We start from the raw sequence: 21,126 nt of genomic DNA, 5'->3' as shown, positions 1-21,126 counted from the left end.
AAAATGGAGGCCCGCAGCCTGCTTGAAAGCTTTCACTGACCGACCCGCCTCCTGAGAACAGGTTGGTCGCCTGCCCCTCGACCCGCCTCCGTTAAAACTGGAAATGGGCGGGTTGGGGGCAGGTTTTAGATTTTATAAATTTTTACTCCCGCCCCCACCACCCCCAACCCACCCGTTTTTCTGAGTTAAAATTTAGCCCTTGGTCTTCAGATAGGAGCTGGTCACCCCAACTGGCTAAGCAGAACTGACACTTTGGCATCAAGGTATTGGTCTAGATTTTTCACTTTGGCACTGAGTAGAAATGTAGTTTTCTCTGATGGTAGCAGAAAATGGCATTCCCGCCACCCAAGCAATTTCCTCCTGCCCTGGCGTCCTTAGCCCAAGAGAAAAAGAGAATCAAAGGAAACAGAAATGAAGAAAGAAAAGATGGAGAATTGAAGAAAAGACAGCCTAATCTCACTCACCTGTTCATTTCCCATACCCTTTAATATTCTTCTTTTTCATGCAGCTATCTGATTTCCTTCTGAAAGTACTAATGGAATCTTCTTCAACAACTTTTTGTGGCAAAAAAAAAATCCCACAATCTCACCAGCCTCTGCGTAAAAGGGTTTTTCCCTAACCTCCACTTTAATTCTTCGTGCGATTATCTTAAATGCGCACCCGCTCATTACCATCTCAGCAACCAACGGAAACAAAGTACTACTGTTAACCTGTTGTAATCATAGAATCATAGAAGTTACAACATGGAAACAGGCCCTTCGGCCCAACATGTCCATGTCGCCCAGTTTATACCACTAAGCTAGTCCCAATTGCCTGCACTTATAGAATTAATCTTTCAGAATCTTGAAGACTTCCATCAGTTCACCCCGCAACCTTCTCAACTCCAGTGAAAAAAGCACTAACTTCTCAAGTCTTTTTTCATAACTGTAACCCCTCATTCCATTGCTTTTATATCCTTTCTATAATGTTCATAATACCCTAACTGTAGTCTAAATAAGGTCTTGTACAAATTCTATTCAATGCCTCTAGATACTAAACTGCGGATTCTGTTCGCCTTTTTATGGTCTTAAGCATTTGTACTGCCAACTTTAATGGCCTGTGTAACTGCACACAAGGTCCCTCTGTTCTTCTACTCCATTTAAAATCTACTATTTAAAGTGTACTTCCTTCTCCATTCTTATCTCTAAAATCTATTACTGCACATTGCTCCACATTGAACAGCATCTGCCTCTTATCTGCTCATCCTACTAGCTTATCTAGGTTCTCCTGCAGTCTTTGACAATCCTTAGCCCAGTTTGCCATACCTTCCAATTTGATGTCAGCTGCAGATTTCAATGTTGTTCCATCAATTCCTAAGTCCCTATTATTTGTATATATAATAAATGATGGCAACCTAAGACTGACCCTTGTGAAACACCACTCATCATGTCTTTCCAGTCCAGTAAACTTTCCTTTACCTCTGCTCTTTGCTTCCTGTTCTCCAACTATCTCTCTATCCACGTGGCCACATTCTTCTTATTTTCCTGTGACATACCCTTTCTCTTATGTGTATCTTATCAAATTGTTCTTGAAAATTCATATAAACCACATTCATTGCATTTTCTTTACCTATCCTCTCTGTTATTTCTTCAAATGATGTCATAGGATTGGTCAAGCAGGACCTGCCATCGGTACTGTAAGCAGACACCCTGTACTTGAGATGTGTGCCATTTGTACAGCTGTTGTGCCCACCAGGGACTTTAGTCAAATTAAACCTGGTTCTGTTATGGAAACAAGTTTATGCTTCCAGATTTTGGCACCTCCGTTGTAATGGTCATCATGACTTGCCTAGTTTTCAAAGTACATATATACAAGTTGACACTGAGACATATACTAGTCATGATGTACCAGGTTCTTGCCTTTTACCGGTTGGAAGCGGTATCATTAAGTAACAGTACTGTTGGAAAAAATAGCAACATCCTCAGCACATATACATAGAAAACAGAGGAAAATTGACGACAAACGATCTTTGGAGAAACCCTCTGAAATTCAACCCCTTTCCCCTATTCTGACTTCCTGTATTTTAATTACTTCAAAATATTCTATTTCCATTGGGGATATCGCTTACATTCTAGCGTGCAGCTAGGAGCTGAAATAAAGAAAACGGCTACCACTTCCTGGTGTGCATTTCTGTCACTACCCTGCTCTGTATTCCTGTAGCAGGCAGAGGAAACATGCTCCTCAAAGACTTGCACTATTGCAGGAACCCGAGGTGTTAACTTCAGGCAAATGTTAGGAACGAGATTCATGATCAAAAAGAATTGCTAGGCCTGCATGTTTTGCATGTACATATTTCATGGAGCCCCTGAGGCTTCCTGAATCAGAGGGGACCCCATATATTTCACGGTGCATAGGCTGCGGTCATATTGCACTACCTGCATGAGATTGCTATCGGGTGAAATGCAGCCAGCAAGTCCTGCGCTATTCTGCAGGCTGCTACTTATACTTTGCTCACCAGGAGAAAGCCCTGTGCATATATTTCACTCAAAGGGTGGTGAGTGTCTGGAACGAGCTGCCAGAGGCAGTAGTAGAGGCGGGTACAATTTTGTCTTTTAAAAAGCATTTGGACAGTTACATGGGTAAGATGGGTATAGAGGGATATGGGCCAAGTGCAGGCAATTGGGACTAACTTAGTGGTATAAACTGGGCGACATGGACATGTTGGGCCGAAGGGCCTGTTTCCATGTTGTAAACTTCTATGATTCTATGATTCAGAACCACTCTCCCCGACAGCTTTTGCATTAATGCCAGGAGATTGTGGGTGTGAATGTCTGCTTTCTCATAACGTTAAAACGCCTGTTGTAAGTTTGTTAACTGCCCAAAAGATCCAACAGACTGCCTGAGCACTCTTAAACTCAACTCGACACCACATTGGCGCTAAAGGTCATGTGAACAAGCCTAAGTGATGTGAGAGGTATCCCCTGTGGGGGCGGGAGTGGGGGGAAGGGGGGGGGACAGAGGCAGGGAGGGTGCATTCAAAAATCAGATATCCAGAAACAAATTGTCACTCTCTTGTTGATGTGCACTCAAAACTGCTGCAGAAGTGGTAATATAATTGTAATCACAGACTGCATGAATTACGTCAAGTATTTACCAACTTTTCGAACATTGAAAGACTACGGAAGAAAAATGCACAGGCCTAATGACTGAAAACACAAAAAAAAGTTGTGTTCATTCTGAAGAGTGAGCTACATCAAAATTCTGAAACCAAACTGAGTGATTCTTGCTTCAAATGGGTGTAATTTGACAGGTGTAAAACAGTAGAGGAGGGTTAAAACTGTGTTTTTATATTAAACAAGTCAACATAACACCAAATGCACACATACACAATCCTGATACAGTCAAGTCCGGATAAATGTTTAACCGTCATAGAATTCCTATTTTCCATGTATTCCCACAATTTGGAATTCCTAATCCAAGCAAATCACTTAAGTACAAAATCACCATCCAAGTTGGATTCAATTGTACTCCAGGCTCCACAAGGGGAAGGAAAGTCTGCTGGGTGTCCATGTGAAAAATATTTATCTAAATATATTCTTTGATAAAGTGTTTGCCATAATGGAGACCTGCCACTGTGTCTTTTATCCCTTTACAACCTCCGGTGACATGATTTTATGGGGGGGAACCTCCAGCTGAGCTTGATCTGGTTGTCACACAATGTCCACACATGTGCACTTTCTAGCAGTGCTCAATAGTGGTCGCAAACAGGGACTCTGGTAGGCTTTCTTCCCCTTTCTTTTCCTTGGGTGTTCAAGTGCTGCTACCCTGGCTCGAATAAGCTAACACAACACAGAGCGGGGAGCTAATCTGATTCCTTCTTGGTCTGTGTGGCTCATTGGTACAACGGGAGTGTATTTACACAGTAAGCTATGATGAAAGCTACTCACTGTATTTTAGAGGGGATTCTGTTGGCAGTTTCAGTTGCTATTTTAGCAAAGATTATCACCAATTGGATAATTATTTATTTCTTTTTATCTTGCCAATTTTTCCATCAATCTTTTCCCCCTCCCTCCCTGTGTCCTGGCGTCATTGATTTCTTGTCAGGTACTGTCTGTTATTTGGCCTAAGGGGTCAATATTAATTTGCATAATATTGAAATATATGGGTGGGTGTACTGTAGGCCACTGGCGGGAAATTCAATGGGTAGGAAAATGAGCAGAGACGCTGAGGAGAGTCACATCTGGGTGATTCCTGGTGAGTAATTATGACCTCACTTGGTTTGGGTTGGACATCCGTTTTACACCCTGACCGATTTCTGATTCCAATGGAGTGTAAAAGCGGGTGGGGTGTAAAATGGGCATCCAATCCGAATCCACTCCGTTCCCGCCATGTGGATTAGGATAAAATTAACCCCCTGGCTTCAGGATCATTGGCAATGGGCTGGGAGCAGGCCTCAATTGTGGCTTGTTCACACACATGAATCATGAAGAAAATACAGTGTGCCTGGTATAATTTTAGACCTACACATTTATATTAAACTGCACCTATTTCACATACAATCAGTTGACAGGTACAGACTTTCATCAACTGCACAAAATGATAAATTTAGTTTACTGGTGGGAACTTTGATTAAACCTAAACAGATTTCTCCCAACAGAAGGACAAATAGCTGCTTTTATACTTCAAAGGCAGACTATTTAGTCAACATAATAATTATTAATTGTGTTAGAGTCTAAAAATGACAAGTATAGATTCATTTGTCAATTATCTTTCCTCCTTTTGTCAATTTTTATCTCTCCTCTCTACCCAGTACTGTGTCAGTGAAATCATCTTTCTATTCATAATTCATAGAAGCTTAGAATGATACAGAACAGAAGGAGGCCATTTAGCCCATCGTGCCTGTGCCGGCTCTTTGAAAAAGCTATCCAATTCGTCTCTCTCCCCAGTTCTTTCCCTGTAGCCCTGCAAATCTTTCCTTTTTAAGTATATATCCAATTGACATGTTTGTCTTTGTACATTTTTTTTGTTCCTGCTCAATAAATCTCATTGTTTTTTTTGGGGAGGAGAGAAGATGAATGGTCAGTCTGTGTAGGAAGTTGTGACCCCCCCCGCCCCCCCCAAGAGTCTCGGTCAAAATATTTTCAACTCCGTGATGGGTGTTTGGTTTTCTGAGTCAGATTTTCAGAGGTTGTGACACGGTTTTACTGCTGGGTGTCAAACGAACAAAGAAACGTTTGTGAGCCGCCCAGACAGATGAGGTTGTCCTCCTGCAGTTTGCTCTTCCAGCAAACTGGGAAGCAGCTGCTGCTCCAGGCCTCAATAACCTTATAAATCCTTTGCCTAACCCTCTCTGGGATGCTGCTTCACCCTGGTTAAATGGTGGCTTGCAAATATTCCCAATCGAATGCTCACTAAATGCCACCCGCCACACCTAGTAGACTCGAAACTCTAAACTTTACAACACATCTCTTTTAACCAGACGATGTTTGGAGCTGTGTTAGTTCAAATGACCTTTGTTGAACGCGACAGCAATAGCCCACCCAGACATCGCTGTGATCTCAAACTCAAAACCTATCAACTTGCTTGTGCCTCATGTTGTTGAGACTGTAGCTGATTATTCCCCCACTCAACTGAACTTTAAAAAAAAAATACTATGTCACCTGCTCGTCATTAATAACTTGTTTACTTGTATAAAGCTACTTCTACTTTTGTGCTTTAACATCGGGTTCTAGAGTCATAGAATCTAAGAGCACAGAAGAAGGCCATTTGGCCCGTCGTGCATGTGCCAGCTCTTTGAAAGAGTTTTCCAATTAGTCCCACTCCCCTGCTCTTTCACCATAGCCCTGCAAATTCCTTCCTTTTCAAGGTTCTAGGGTTCTGTTTCAGGAGAGTGACCTATGTGTCGGAATCGGTACCTATAGTAGTGCTGTTCATTAGAGAACTATGTGTAATTTTGTATGCCCGTTATAGAAAGGACATTAAAGCCGTAGTGACTGTACAGCACAGATGCACCAAGATGGTGTGGGGATGAGAAAGTAGAGTTGTGAGGAAAGACGGGAGACTGGAACTATTTACCCCGGAGTAGAGAAAACTAAGAGGAAATTTAATGGAGGTTTTAAAAATTATGGAGGATTTTGATACAATGAATAGGGAAAGACTATTTCCATTAGTTGGGAATCAGTGACAAAAGGGGTCATAAATTTGAAATCGTCATTAAGAGAGTGAGAAGAGAGGTTAGGAGAAATTTCTTTACACAGAGGGTTGCTGGAGATGGAATGCTTTGCCACAGGGAGTGGTTGAGGCAGAGACTATTGGGAAATTGGATAAATGTTGAAGCAAAGGAAGGTACAGGGCTACGTGGAGACCAGGGCAGTCAGATTAATTTTGGTTCAATTTAGAAAAAAGGCACGCAAGAGACAAAATGGGCCAAATGGGCTCCTTCTGTGTATAAACATCTCCTGAGCAGCTGTGATCATTTGAGTCACAGATTCAAGAGCTTGTGGAAGTTACATTGTGCAATATTATCGTGCCAACACCAACAACTTGCATTTCTATTCCATCTTTACTGTTACTACTGGCACAAGTGACTGCACGAGAGGGGACAGAACAAAGGAATTGCCAGTGTACACAAAACACCCCGTGTTCATACACATTCAACTCTGAGTAATGTGTAGATTTACAACCTATTGTCAGACAACACTGTTCTTCATAGGAAATGGAGCTTTGCAGGTGTTATGTTTCCCAATAGATTTGGCTTGAAATTTTATATACCACTGGCGGCTCTCCTGTGGTGTTGCTCAATATGAATCAAGGATACCCTGTTTATAACGGGTGGGGTGTTATTCCATGTAACATACAATGTTTTATCAGGGCTGTTGGTTTATGGCAACTATATTCGTTCAATTCTATTTTTATTAAAGGGCACTCTGGTTTCGTGCCAGGGGCTCACATCCACTAGGAACTGGGTGGAGACTGCCCAAACTCATTAAACTTATAACCTGTACAACCAGCAGGGGAGAAGACATTTTAACAATCTGGGCTGGATTCAAACCTAAGTCTCAGAAGTCAAAGGACAATGAGCAAACTCACTGCACTGCCAGCACCAGCTTTAAGAGTGGTATTAGTATAGGGTTGAGAGCAGAGGTGGACAACAAAATCTTGCATTTATATAGCGCCTTTAACGTAGTAAAATATCCCAAGGTGCTTCACAGAAGCGTAATCAGACAACAATTGAGAAATTTCCCTAGTGCCCCTGTGAATGGTTCCATTTCACTATATTATCGGCATTCGCTCCCTCCTTTCTCGTGACAATCCCAAAGAATCCCACGCCCCTTCAGGGCAGCCATTCAACCCCTGGTTGAGAGCACGGGAAATCAAGGGATACGGGGATCGGGCGGGAAAGTGGAGTTGAGGTCGAAGATCAGCCATGATCTTATTGAATGGCGGAGCAGGCTCAAGGGGCAACGTGGCCTACTCCTGCTCCTATTTCTTATGTTCTTACTTGCCTGCTTTTTCAATTGGGATTTAATGTGCAGCAAGAACAGCTGGAGGAGAACCTAAGGAGGTCAGAGAAACAAAGTTACAGAATGCGGCATGAATACTATTTATTTTTTTAAAAGTCTATCGCAAGGTAAATGATGATCCTTAGAGAGAGGATACAGAAAAAAGGTAAACAAGAAAGCTGACTTTAATTCAACGTGAACTAGTGCCTTTAAACTCCAGCCAGTATTTGGAAGAGGTGAATTGCAAGCGTTGAATGACTGATAGTCTGTTTATGCTTGTGCCCAAAGGCATCATTTGCCGTTGTGAAAGTGTTCCATTTATACTGTGGAGAGCCTGAGGGCATTCAAAATCTCACTGTAAGACAGGCTGTAGGAGAAGAACTGCACACTGTACTGGCACAAGAAGGTTGTACTGGCATGACACCAGCTTTCAATGTTGGAGGAGCCTAAAAAAGGAAAACAAATTTCTCTGCATAATGATATGAAATGGTTCATTTTTCATAAAAATCCAATCTTCATTAATTGTTTGTTCAGCACAGAACAGATGTGATTAAGTTTGAAAAATAACATCAATGGAAAAATAAAATGAACCAGGAGAAATTAACCACCACCCCTCTGCCCACACATGTGGTACAGACTGGATTCAGCCATTTGGTAGACAGCTTTGAGGCATGAAAGGATATTTGTTCAAATATTATGGGTCTGATGTGCGGAGGCTGGCCTTGTGCCATTACAGTTGTGTGGTGCCAGTATACTCTGTTGTTGTACTCTTACAGCTTCTCCTGCAGCCAGATACAGAAAACCCCCGCACTCTGCACAATATTAATGGGGCAGTTTTAACTTTGGGCGACAGTGTAAAATGGACGATATTGGATTAGCTGCCGATTATTCGCCTCACCCTATTCTCCCCTCCGTTGACTTCAAAAGAAAGGAAAATCGGGCTGGATGTATAATGGGCGGTTAATCATACATTTTACACCAGCGCTCAAAATTAAAATGACCCCCTTTGTGTGTCAACACCATGGACTGTCGGCCATTTAACACAGGATCAAATAAGTGTTATGTTCATCTGATGCAAATGTTGGATGGGCTGGTACGAGATAGTCGTACTCTCAGTGTAGCCCACCTCACCCTCATCTGCAACCCTCAGCAAATTTGCCCTGTCCTGTGCCTCCGGCTCTCCACTTGGCAGTGGGATGTGACAGGAGCTGCAATTCAGCACTGTGCCCTCTCCTTCTCTTGCTTCCCTGCAAGAGAAAACAAGGCAGTACTATTAAGAGGTGGCGCGATTCCATAGTACAAGCAGAGCCCCCCTGCAAGTGGCATTTGTCCTACCAATAATGAAGGAATCAAGCAGGGGGCAAGACTTGAAAGAAATATCTTGCATTTATATAGCGCCTTTCACATCCTTAAGGCACCCCACCCAGCACGGGTTCGATGGGCCGAATGGCCTCCTGTGCTGTCACCATTCTATGATTCTATGATTCAAAGCACTTCACAGCTAGTGAATTTTACTTTTTTTTTGAAGTGCAGTCACTGTTGTTTTGTAGGCAGCCAACACGCACATATCAAGATTCCACAACCGGCAATGAGATAAATGACTATATAATCTGCTTTGGTGGTGCTGATTGAGGAACGAATGTTGGGCAAGATACTGTGGTCTTTTATATCTACTTATGAGAGCAGATGGGGCCTCAGTTTAACATCTCACCTGAAAAATGGCACCTCCAACAATGAAGCACTCCCTCAACACACCCCTGAAGTGTCGTTGTAGATTATGGGTTCAAGTCCTGGACTGGGGCCTGAACCCACAACCTTCTGGACTCAGAGATGAGAGCACTGCCAGAGCTGACACCTGAGGGAGGCAGGGCTCAAGATGTGGAGGAGAACCTTGAGGTTGGGTTGAAGAGTGTTGTTCAGGGCTACCATTGGAGCTTTGAAACTGGTGCAAAAAGTGTAGGCGAGTGAAAAATCTAATCTCAGGAAAGTTAGTCAGCTGTACTGATTTTATTTTGTTTCCAAACAGGCGATAGAACCATTCGCAATCTCCCCACTGTGGCATGAAGTCAGGAGCTCGCAGTGTTGGGAATCACAGACATCTTACGCAAGTGACCATTCTTTATGCATGAGCCCAGGCAGACTAATTAACATAGGAGCACGTCAGATCTGAACCCAACCCTGTTTCGAGTGGGGATCGCTGAATTGTGATCAGAACAAGAAGCCTGGATGATTTTTCCTCTCCTTAGCCCAAGGCACTGAGGTCAATCATAGAGCTCCAATTGCTGGGTTGTTTGAGTTCATCCAACTCAGCACAGAACTGGAATTCAACCAGGCCTTTCCCGGTTGTATGGCTGATACTGGGATACACTGAATTGGGAACCTTGGCTGATGTCCTCCCCAGTCCAAAGATACTGAGGTCAATTGTAGTATGAAAACCAGAGGCATAGGCAGGTGTATGCAAGGGAGAGATGGATGAATGAAGTTGTAGTTGCTTCAAAAGCCAGGGCCAAGGAATGCAGGTTGCATGACTGTGAGCATTGACATCCACGTACATTGCTAGGAACCTGACTGATGCGCAGGGATGTGTCCACATACAGCCAACCATGCGCACCATATCGATGAAGATCAGAAGAGAAAAGCCAGTCCTTAACGCACATGCAGCGTCAACCCGCACAGTCTCACCACAGGGAGGGATCTGCGCATTCAGGAAACGGCAACATTTTATGGGAATGGCCCCTGGGAGTAAGTATTACATAGAATTATGTAAGTCCTACTGCAGGAGGGGCAGCAATGGAGAGAGGGCCTTGTTTGGAGGTGCAAGCTGCTTAGATGGAGGTTGCCAAGAGAGTGCTTGAAACTCTTGATGCATGTATTTTCGGTTTCACAGTTTGATTTTACATATAAAAAGGGTAGCTGAAACACATGTTTCTTGTGCAGGAGTGTTTCCTGCAATCAATGAGATGGTTTATGTTGAGCTCTGCAGCCAGGTCAACGATTAACTTGCAAACAACTCACTCAGTCAACTCCACGTCAACACAGCTCTGATCCGAGCATATTCCTCAACCGCAATGAGAATTCCAGCAACCAAATTACTTCCCATTCACTCCTACTATGCAGGACACCCCATCCAAGCATAATATTGAATCACAATGTCTTGATGCAGACATTAAATGCTGCCCAATTATCCTGCTTAGGCTGTTCAACAAGCCAAATACTGTCACATCCGGGCCAAATTTTACCAAGACAGAACTACCAGCAAGTTTTAAAGACAGTTCTGTGTCAGCGATATCTTTTTGCTAAGTGTTTAGATTATATAGTTAATAGAAGAATTAAATAGGCTGTGGCACAAAAATATCCAAATTGGAGAGCTGTCAAAGGCGGAGAAATTTTAGAGTGAGATTAATGACCAGAGAGTGAGACCGATCACAAACCCATTGAAACACATGAAGCTGTGTTTATTTTCTTCTAGCGAGATATATCTAAATAGGCCTCATTTTTGGACCAGCAATGAGGAAGCCTCTCTTCTAATGAGTGACACTTGACAGGGCTGGCAAATTGGATGGTTGTTTGAGGAGTGAAATTTGAGCCAAGAGTAACATTAGTTGATAAGATGAGTTCTGGCTGTTGTTAAAATTGGAGAATATGTAAAATATATACATGGCATAAAATGCTTCAGTGGGCAAATTCACTGATCCCACAGTCCCATCAGGGAATCTCGCTCAAAGGAAGCGGAGGTCAGCAAGAGTGCTACAGCACTGTAATGCTGATTCTTTGACCTGTAGCCCCTTCAATTGAAGACTCCCTGCTGGAACCATGGGATCGATGAATTTACCTAAATAAACAATACTAACTTTCGCCATCTGCTGAAACTATTTGTTCTTTTCAAAGTAATTCCAGAGGTGTTTCCATGGTTACATGCACTGCCCAGTGTGGTACTGAGCCATTAGAGACTAGGCAGGCCCTAGCTCCAATTCCTGCCCCTGCACTGAGTTAGCTGATCTCAACTGGGACGACAGTAAGGCTTCTACAGTTGGAGAGCAGAAAAATCAGTCAGGGTTCTCGCTCCTGATCAGTACCCATTGACTACTGCTGGGAAGTGTCTGTTTGTGTGAATGTTGGGTGAGGATTGAGGGGTCAGGCCTGGCAGTGAGAGCTGAATAGTCTCGCACAAGAAGAATGGCCTGTTGAGTGAGGTACCAGAAGGCTGTCGGCATAAGTGGGACCGCGCTGCAGAGCGAATCTGCACCTCCAGCTGAGGAACAGAGAAAGACTGAAAGAAAATGAGGGGAGTTTTGCTTTAAATGATTTGTTTGAGAATTCCACATTCCTGGATCGGGAATAAGAAAATGCTAATTTTCTCAAAATTATGTCGAATTTCGCAAAGTGTATAATTCAGACTTCTACACAGTGTGATGCTGTAGTGTAAAACTGCTGTACTTCTGTGAGATTAATATTCTGACGCCAACCATGAGTTGTTTGAGCGGGTATCCATAAATAGGACTGCAATCCAGCTGATGTACTCGGATGGGAGGGAGACCCTGGGTGTGTGTGCTAAAGTGGTAATGTGATTGTAACTAGTGATAAATCAGAGATAAGCTGAGCAGATCTGTTAAAAAGAGACCGCTGCTCTTAAGCAGCACTTCTTTCTAAGGAAAATGGATAATGATAAATGCAACATCATTCAATACGATGTTCACAGTTTATAAATCTTTGTGTTAGTGCAACAGTGAATGCCTGAGACTGTACAAATCGGCTTATCACTGAGTATTTGTGCAACACCCTACCCCAGGTTATTTAATGGATCAAGTAAGCCTGTCAGCCCATTGACTTTCACCTTTTCCAAACACCGACTTCCCATTACACGGCCCAGCTGTTCCTTAAACAAATGCGGTCCTGGCCTCAGTTATCTTTTCTGATGACTCATCTAGCTGTCGGGTGAAAGAAATTAAGTATATATATATTTTTTAAGTGATTACATTCTGGCTGACTTCCTGTTTGGAACATAAGAACATAAGAAATAAGAGCAGGAGTAGGCCAATCGGCCCTTCGAGCCTGCTCCGCCATTTAATAAGATCATGGCTGATCTGATCCTAACCTCAAATCTAAATTCATGTCCAATTTCCTGCCCGCTCCCCGTAACCCCTAATTCCCTTTACTTCTAGGAAACTGTCTATTTCTGTTTTAAATTTATTCAATGATGTAGCTTCCACAGCTTCCTGGGGCAGCAAATTCCACAGACCTACCACCCTCTGAGTGAAGAAGTTTCTCCTCATCTCGGTTTTGAAAGAGCAGCCCCTTATTCTAAGATTATGCCCCCTAGTTCTAGTTTCACCCATCCTTGGGAACATCCTTACCGCATCCACCCGATCAAGCCCCTTCACAATCTTATATGTTTCAATAAGATCGCCTCTCATTCTTCTGAACTCCAATGAGTAGAGTCCCAATCTACTCAACCTCTCCTCATATGTCCGCCATCTTTGTAGGATTTCTGAGACTGGAAGGACAGGGATGTGATGTTATGTTACCTGGCGTCCCCTCCCTGCCCCTCCTCCACATAGTGCTTATTGCTTTCAGGGGAGCTATCTCATGTCTGTTTTAAATCTTTTTTGTAACACAGAATCTTTTTCCTATATGAGTCTCGGGGTGTGGGGGGGGTGGGGAAATGTGGAGGATAAACTCATTGTTTAGTGTTAACTAGGAGCATTCCTTTAAAGGACTGTTTTCATCACTGAAAGCTGTCTCTCAAGCCACTCAAGTTAAAATGAACTCTTTAATCTAATTGGAACTTGCTCCAAACCTAAAGGGATCTGAAACCCAGAACCCAAAAGAAATATTGAACATTCAGTATCGTCGATGAGAAAGTTATTGATACACTGGCTGTTACCCCTTTATAAACTTGAGCTCATCCAAAACTGTACTGCCAGTATCTGAACTCGCACCTAGTCCCGTTCACTTGTCACCCCTGTGCTCGGTGACCTACATTGGCTCCCGGTCCGGGAAAGCCTCAATTTAAAAATTCTCATCCTTGTTTTCAAATCCCTCCATGGCCTCGCCCCTCCCTACCTCTGTAACTTCCTCCAGCCCTATGACCCTCCAAAATCTCTGTGCTCCTCCAATTCTGGCCTATTGTACATCCCCGACTTCCATGGTGGCTGCCTTCCAGACCCTAAGTTCTGGAATTCCCTCCCTAAATCTCTCTGCCTCTCCATTTCTATCTCTCTCCTCCTTTAAGACACTCCTTTAAACCTACCTCTTTGACCAATGCTAATTCTTTGGCTCGCTGTCAATTTTTGCCTGACTGCGGTCCTGTGCAGTGCCTTGCGACGTTTTACTGTGTTAAAGGTGCTATATAAATGCATGTTGTTGTTGGTAAAGAAGAACATTAGAAAATCTAGAGTGATAAGAGGCCATTCAGCACATTACACCAGCTCTATCCAGAGATTATGTCTAATTGTTCTATCACATAGTTCCGCCTCCCATTTAACTGCCACTTGTTAATTCCTTACTTTAAGGATCACTAAGGGTGCATTTACACTACAGCAGTAGTGTTGGTGAAAAGCGGTTTCACTTTGTGCTAACACTACAGTTATAAAGGCCAATCTTCAAGAATAGGCTGCTATCCCAAAGCCTCACCCACCAGCGGTGCAGATTGGTAAATCACGGACAGTAAACCTGCGATATCTCAATCTGCATGGAATTGGCGAGGCTCAGAAAGTAACGTAAATTAAATGGAGTTGGGTCCGACCTGGAGGAGGGGATCTCACTCACTTCACTGCGGAGTCAGGTCGAGCCGTTACATCCAATTTACACAACACAACTTTAGCTTTGGTGTGAAGCTGAAATCACTTTAAACTAATGCTAAACGTGCAGTATAAATGTCCCTTGCCTTACCTCCCTTGAAATAAAATCAAGCAGTGCTTTAATATCTCTACATCCAGCTCCTTTTCAAAGGTGCCAATTGACCAATTCCCCACTCTGAGAATCTGTTCCACATCTCCACTCTCCTGTGTGAAAAAAGTATTTTCTAATCTCTATCCTTGTTTGAAGCTTGTTAATTTTGTACTTGCGTTGTTTAGCCCTGTCAATAAGAATTCTAATTCTGTAAACCATAAAAATACAATTAAAAAAATGGTACAGTTGATATCTAACAATCTGTAACAAATGAGAAGAAGAAATCAGCAAAAGCTACTGAATGTGTAAGTAATACCTTCCCCTTGATGTTAACTTTGGCTTCTGTTAATAGGGAGTTTTCCAGTTCAATGCAATATTACTAACAATCATATTTCTACTGACAAACTCTTTATCACATCAAAATAGCTCAAACCATCCTCACAGTGAATTACCTTGAGGTGCAGTGACTGTTGTTATGTAGGTAAACATGGCAGGCCATTCAACACCAGCAGCATCCTACTAAAAGCACTGAGATTAATTAGCAGTCAATCTGTTTGTTTTGGTGGTGTTGGCTGAGAGAGAAATGTTGGCCAAGGACACCAAGAGAGCCTCAGTTTAACATCTCACTTGAAGGATGGTGCCTCCAACAGTGCAGCACTTCCTCAGCACCGCATTGTCAGCCTAGATTATGAACTCAAACACTGGTATGTGACCCAAATTCACAACCTTCTGACCCAGAGACAAGAGTGATACCAACTGAGCCAAACTGACACACTTCAGATTATCAGTACAAGACCTCCTCACTGTAGACACTGGAAAACATCCAACACATCTCCATGCAAAGCAATTTTGTGTTATGTACATGAAAGTTAAAATTCTTGTTACATATTACACCGTTCAGCAAAGTGCTTTGTGCACTGAAGGTTAATATTTGCTGAAATATGTGTTCAATAGTTTTGCACTTTACTATGAGGCTATCACTTTGTGTACAGCTCTGAAAAAGTATAGATGTCTGTTTAACAAGTGGGTTGAACAATTCTGATTAAACAGCTTTAACTAGTATGAAGAGAATTGAGACCTACTTACTGACTGGAAAGTTTCTGCCACAAGCTTTCAGTAGGACTCTATCAGCTCCTTGAAAGTGAGGTTAACAGTAACACACAGTACTTGCAGGGAGCAAGAAAATGTGATTAGAGTCTCGGGCATGACGGAGTCTACAGTTACAACCCAACCCCCTCACAGGTTCAGGTCCAATCACATCGCCACAGAACTCACCAATCTGCAGCGTGTTTTTTTTGCCTTTTCTCTTGCACAAAGACATTAAGCAGTCAACTGACAGGAACCAATCACGTTGCACAGACCTCAGTCTCCTCTAGAAACCTAGAAGTGAGGACAGTACACAATTGTTCACCCTGACTACAAATTTCAGAGGATGTACAATTAGACTGCGGTCCCCTTAAGTATACCACTGTGTCTCCACACTCTACTATACACGTATCTCAATGAAACATTTAACCCTTTGGAGGATTCCAGCAAACAAATACTTAAGCAAGATTGCAGTTTGCTTTACCTTCATTTAGAAAATATGACGAATCAAACAGTTGCATATCATCATTGTAAAGTATCTTGTAAGGCTCGTTACCATGATTTCTACACAGAGGAGTCAGCCGTGCCTCAGTTGGAGCACTCTGAGTCAGAAGGTCGTGGGTTCAAGTCCCACTCCACGGGCTTGAGCACGTCTGACATTCCAATGCTGTACTGAGGGAGTGCTGCACTGTCGGAGGTGCTGTCTTTTGGATGAGACGTTAAACCGAGGCCTCGTCTGCCCTCTCAGGTGGATGTAAAAGATCCCATTGCACTATTTCGAAGAAGAGCAGGGGGAGTTCTACCTGATGTCCTGGCCAATATTTATCCTTCAACTAACGTTATTTAAACAGATTATCTGGCCATTATCATTTTACTGTTTGTTGAACCTTGCTGTGCGCAAATTGGCTGCCGCGTCTCCTAAATTACAACAGTGACTACACTTCAAAAGTAGTTCATTGGCTATAAAATGCTTTGGGACGTCCTAAGATCGTGAAAGGCACAATATATATAAATGCTAGTTCTTTCTTTCAGCTGGGGTGATAGTGGTGCTGCAACTGACCTCAGTACCCTTAGGCAAAAAAAATTCAAGACCACGGAGAGATTTGCTAAAATGATACGAGGGATGAGGCTTTAGTTACAAGGAGAGACTAGAGAAAGTGGGGCACCAGAACAGAAGAGGTTAAGAGGAGATCTAATAGAGGTATTCAAAATTATGAGGGATTGTGATAAGGTGAATGGGGAAAGACTAATTCTACTGGTCGGTGAGCTGGGTAATTAGAAGTCGTAAATTTAAGATCATCACCAAAAGAACAAAGGGAGAAATCAGAAGAACTTTTTTTTTAACGCCGAGGGTCATTAGGACACGGAAAGCCCCCCAGAAACAATGGTGGGGAGCAGAATCCATAATAATTTCGAAAAGGGAAGTGGATAAATACTTGAAAAAGAAAAAGAGCAGAGGAATGGGACTGAATGGATAGCTCACTTCTTGGCTATCTCAGGTTTGGTTGTAGATCAGCAATTGAACGCTCATCAGCTCTGTTCCATACACTCTTCTTCATCTAAGCAGCAAGAGGATAATCTGGAGACCTGCCCGCAGAGCGCCATCCCCTCAGCTAACAAGGGACAACCAGATTTCCATGCAACCCTGCATCTTTCTCACTCCTCAGTTCGAACCAGGGAGTATCTGAGATTGGAACATTCTGTAACTGTTTCCCACTGAATTTTTCAGTCTCAAACTCCTGATTGGGATCAAGGTTTGAAGAAACAGCTCTATCGGCATGGAGAATGTCCTCCTGGGGGAAGAAGTTATTCAGTCCGCAAACTTCAGCTCATCCAAAACTCTGCTGCTCATATCCTATCCTGAAAAAGGTCTTGCTCGCCCTTTCCTCACTGACCTTCATTGGCTCCTGTCATCTCAAATTCAAAATTCTCATGCTTGTGTTTGGATTGCTCCATTACGTTGCCTTTCCCTATCTCTGTAACCTCCACCAGCACAATAATCCTCCCAAACTCTCCGTCCCTCTGACTCTTGACTCCTGTGCTTCCTCCTTCCCTTTTCCCCGCCATTGGCAGCTGTGCCTTCAGCCGCTTAGGCCCCACCCTCTTGAATTCTCTCTCGAAAACCACATCTCCACCTTGCTCTCCTCCTTAAAAACCATCTTTGACCAAGCTTTGGGTCACCCATCCTAGTGTCTCCTTCTTTGACTCCGTTTCCATTTTTTCTACCGTGCACCTCTGTGAAGTGCCTTGGGCCATTTTTCTATTTTAATGGACATTATATAAATGCAAATTTTTGTTGTGCTGTTGTTACGGTAGACTATCAGGAGGCTCAATAGGGGAGAAAGAACATTCATTAGCCCTCCCCCCACCTTTTCCAGATACAAAAATAGATTGCACAAAATTCATATATTTTCCAAATGCCTTCCCTTCAAGTATCCTTTCCTATTCCTTCCTATTGCAGTACAGATATTTATAATGTGAACACTTAAGCCCCGATTTTAACCTAACCCTCCTGACGGGAACAGATTGGAACCCTGTTTTACACACCGCCTGATTTTGTGCTCCATTGTTTTCAATGGAGAGTAAAATCGGGTGGATGTAAAATGGCCGCCCAACCCGAACCCCCCCCATTCCCGCCCAGCGGTTTAGGTTAAAATTGGGGCTTTAGTTTCAGCTGTGGACACCATTCTTTTGTGGCTATTTCATTCAGTAAAGTTGCACAGAATGTCAGTGGCCATATTATTGGCCAATCAGACCGCATAGCTGCCATATCAGAATCTGGAGTGGGACTGAGAGTGAGGACTGGACCTAGAGCAGAATGTGGAGTGGAACATGGAGCTTGAAGTGGATAGGGAGTGGGCCTTGAACCTGGACTGAAGTCGGATGGGGAATGGGACCTGGAGCTGCACTGGGATGGGAAGAGGGTCCCGGAGCTGGAGTGGGAGCTGCAGCAGCAGCAGGAGGAGCGTCAAATCAGTTGGTGGGGCAGAAAACATGGAGTGGATCGAATCCAGTCTAAGGGCGGCAACGGAGGAACAGGGGCAGCAACTGGCCCGTGGGCCATACTCATGGTCTAGGCTCATGTGAGAAGAATGGTTTCTTGGGTGAGGTATCAGAGGGCAGTCGGAAAGGAGAGAAAATAATGGTTGCCAATAGTTATACATGGCAAATCCTGCAAAAGAACTCAATTTAGAGTTCTACTTTACAATATTTACCACTAGAAATTTATAAAAAAATGTGCTTCACAGTTATGTGAAACAACGTGTACTTTAAAGGTTGAAAAAGTGTATCAGTAATTCAAAGGGTTTGAAAAAGCTTGAAGTATGTAGAACAGTACTATCAAATATCATTAATATAGAAAATGCTTTTATTCATAGTTTAACAAGCTCAGATGTCTGACATTGGTTACTCCTTCACAGCTAGTAAATGATAAGGGTTGAATTACTTGTTTAGATTAACAATGATAAAGGACAATATTATGGAGATGAGTGAAAGATAGTTGTCTGATAGATGATGATACTTTCTCTCACCTCTAGCTTCCAACCCTTCTCTGTTGCAGCCTCCAGCCCTATAACCTTCCAAGAACTCTGCGTTCCTCCAATTCTGGCCTCTAGTACATCCCCCACTTCCTTTTCCCCACCATTGGCGGCCGTGCCTTCAACCGTCTAGGCCCTAAGCACTGGAATTCACTTCCAATACCTCTCTGCCTCTCCACCTCTGTATCCTCCTTTAATGCCTCTTAAAAGCTATCTCTTGCACCAAGCCTTCGGTCACGTATCCTAATGTCTCTTTCTTTGGCTCGGTGTCAATTTTAGTCTGATTACATTCCTGTGAAGCGCCTCACTATGTTAAAACAGCTATATAAATGCAAGTTGTTGTTATCAATGCTACTATGGTCAATGCACCTATGAATTTCCTTCTCTTGTTCCTCCTAAGCTCCAAATATGCAATTCTATGCACACTTCTGCCTCCTTGTGTTCTCACACTGGCCTCCTACTCTTATACTTTCCCAAACTCCAAGTTGTGAAGCCCCTTTATAGGAACAGGAGTAGGCCATACAGGCCTTTGTGCCTATTCTGCCATTCAATTAGATCATGGCTGATCTGTACCTCACCTCCATCTACCCGCTTTGGTTCCATAACCCTTAATACCCTTTGCCTTACAAAAAATCTATCAATCTCAGTTTTTACATTTTCAATTGATCCCCAGTCTCAATGGCTTTTTGGGGGAGAGAGTTCCAGATTTCCACTACCCTTTGTGTGAAGAAGTGCTTCCTGACTCAGTCACCCCTGCCTCCAGTCTTCGGGCTTTTAAAATTCAAGCTTGGCACCACTAAGCTTGGTTCTGGAATTCTACACCAGTTTCACTTCAGATTTATTTGTTCAAGGCCGCTTTTTCTATTTAACATCAGTGAACAATTTTTTGAGACAGGTTTCTTTCATGACAAGTTTTCAGGTTAACTGCCAGATAATTGCCTCCAATGTCTGCCTTCTAGATTCAGAATTTAGTGGTTATTTATCAGTCCCCAAACATTGCTGTGGGTTTCTTTCTAAAAACTTGGGATCCACATTCTTTGGGATATGCTTCATCCAATTTTCTGACCCAAATGTCAGTAGAAAATCTTTGCCTTAGGCTCTGGAATTCTTTCCCTAAACCTCTTTGCATCTCTAACTCTCTCTCCTCATTTAAGATACTCCTTAAAGCCTACCTCTTTGACCAAGCTTTTGGTCATCTGCCCGAATGTGGCTCGGCGTCAAATTTTGTTTGATAATCGTTTCTGTGAAGCGGCTTGTGATGTTTTACTACGTTAAAGGCGCTATATAAATGCAAGTTGTTATTGTTTGCAGCGTCATAGAGACCGAGGGTGCACAGTGGCTCCTCCTGGTGGCTCAGTGGGTTTGTGCACTGTATAATCTGGTACTGACCCACACAGCAGCAGTTAAAATTGTGCTCACTATTTCCAAATGGTCTCCCCACTCGCTAATACGTATATTCATAGGGTGGTCTGGGCAATGCCCCCTCACACCCCCACACAGACAGAATTTAGAATTTTAGAGAAAAAATGGTACATTCTGGTTAATTTTTTGAAAACTTTATTAATTCACAAATGATATATTTTTAGTCTTTAAAAAAAAATCTGTTAATTTATGTTAGGTTGGTGTCTATAATGCCTTGGATCAGACTTTCAGGGTTATAAGGGCAGTGGGCAACTTTGTCAATTGGCTGAAAATGCCCAGGAATATAAAACATTACAGTTCCAAACAATCAGTATGAAATCAGGGACTGAGTTCACTGCACATTTCAAAAAAATCAGCAACAAGTTAGAAAACAAAGTTTAAAAACTATGAATACTTTCACTATATACTAAAACAAAACAAATAATCTTGCAATGGCACCCTGTCTCCCACCACCCTCTCCCCTTACGATCTGGAATTCACCACCTGAAAGAGCGGTGGAAGCAGATTGAATAGTAACTTTCAAAAGGGAATTGGATACATACTTGAAAAGAAATTTGCAGGGTTATGCGGAAAGAGCAGCGGGGAGTGGGACTAATTGGATAGTTCTTTCAAAGAGCCGGCGCAGGAACGATGGGCCGAATGGCATCCTTCTGTGCTGTATGATTTTATGATTCACTCATGGAAGGAAGGCTGCCAGCTTTACTCTGGCT

At 42.9% G+C, this 21,126-nt stretch overlaps 1 protein-coding gene across 3 annotated transcripts in view; it reads right to left on the bottom strand.

Moving 5' to 3' along the window:
- The window catches only part of LOC137299559 (uncharacterized), a 91,202-nt gene that overhangs the window by 24,825 nt on the left and 45,251 nt on the right, over positions 1–21,126 (bottom strand). The window contains exon 1 of one of the 3 annotated variants that reach the window (XM_067968386.1): positions 15,459–15,544. The exons of the other annotated variants lie outside the window; for them this stretch is intronic. The gene's annotated coding sequence lies outside the window, so the exon portion shown is untranslated. Of the gene's footprint in view, positions 1–15,458; positions 15,545–21,126 lie in introns of those variants that run through there. 3 annotated transcript variants of the gene reach the window in all.

Source organism: Heptranchias perlo, chromosome 29, assembly GCF_035084215.1.
Source record: "Heptranchias perlo isolate sHepPer1 chromosome 29, sHepPer1.hap1, whole genome shotgun sequence".
Lineage (NCBI taxonomy): Eukaryota > Metazoa > Chordata > Chondrichthyes > Hexanchiformes > Hexanchidae > Heptranchias > Heptranchias perlo.
This window is presented reverse-complemented; position numbering and strand designations above follow the sequence as displayed.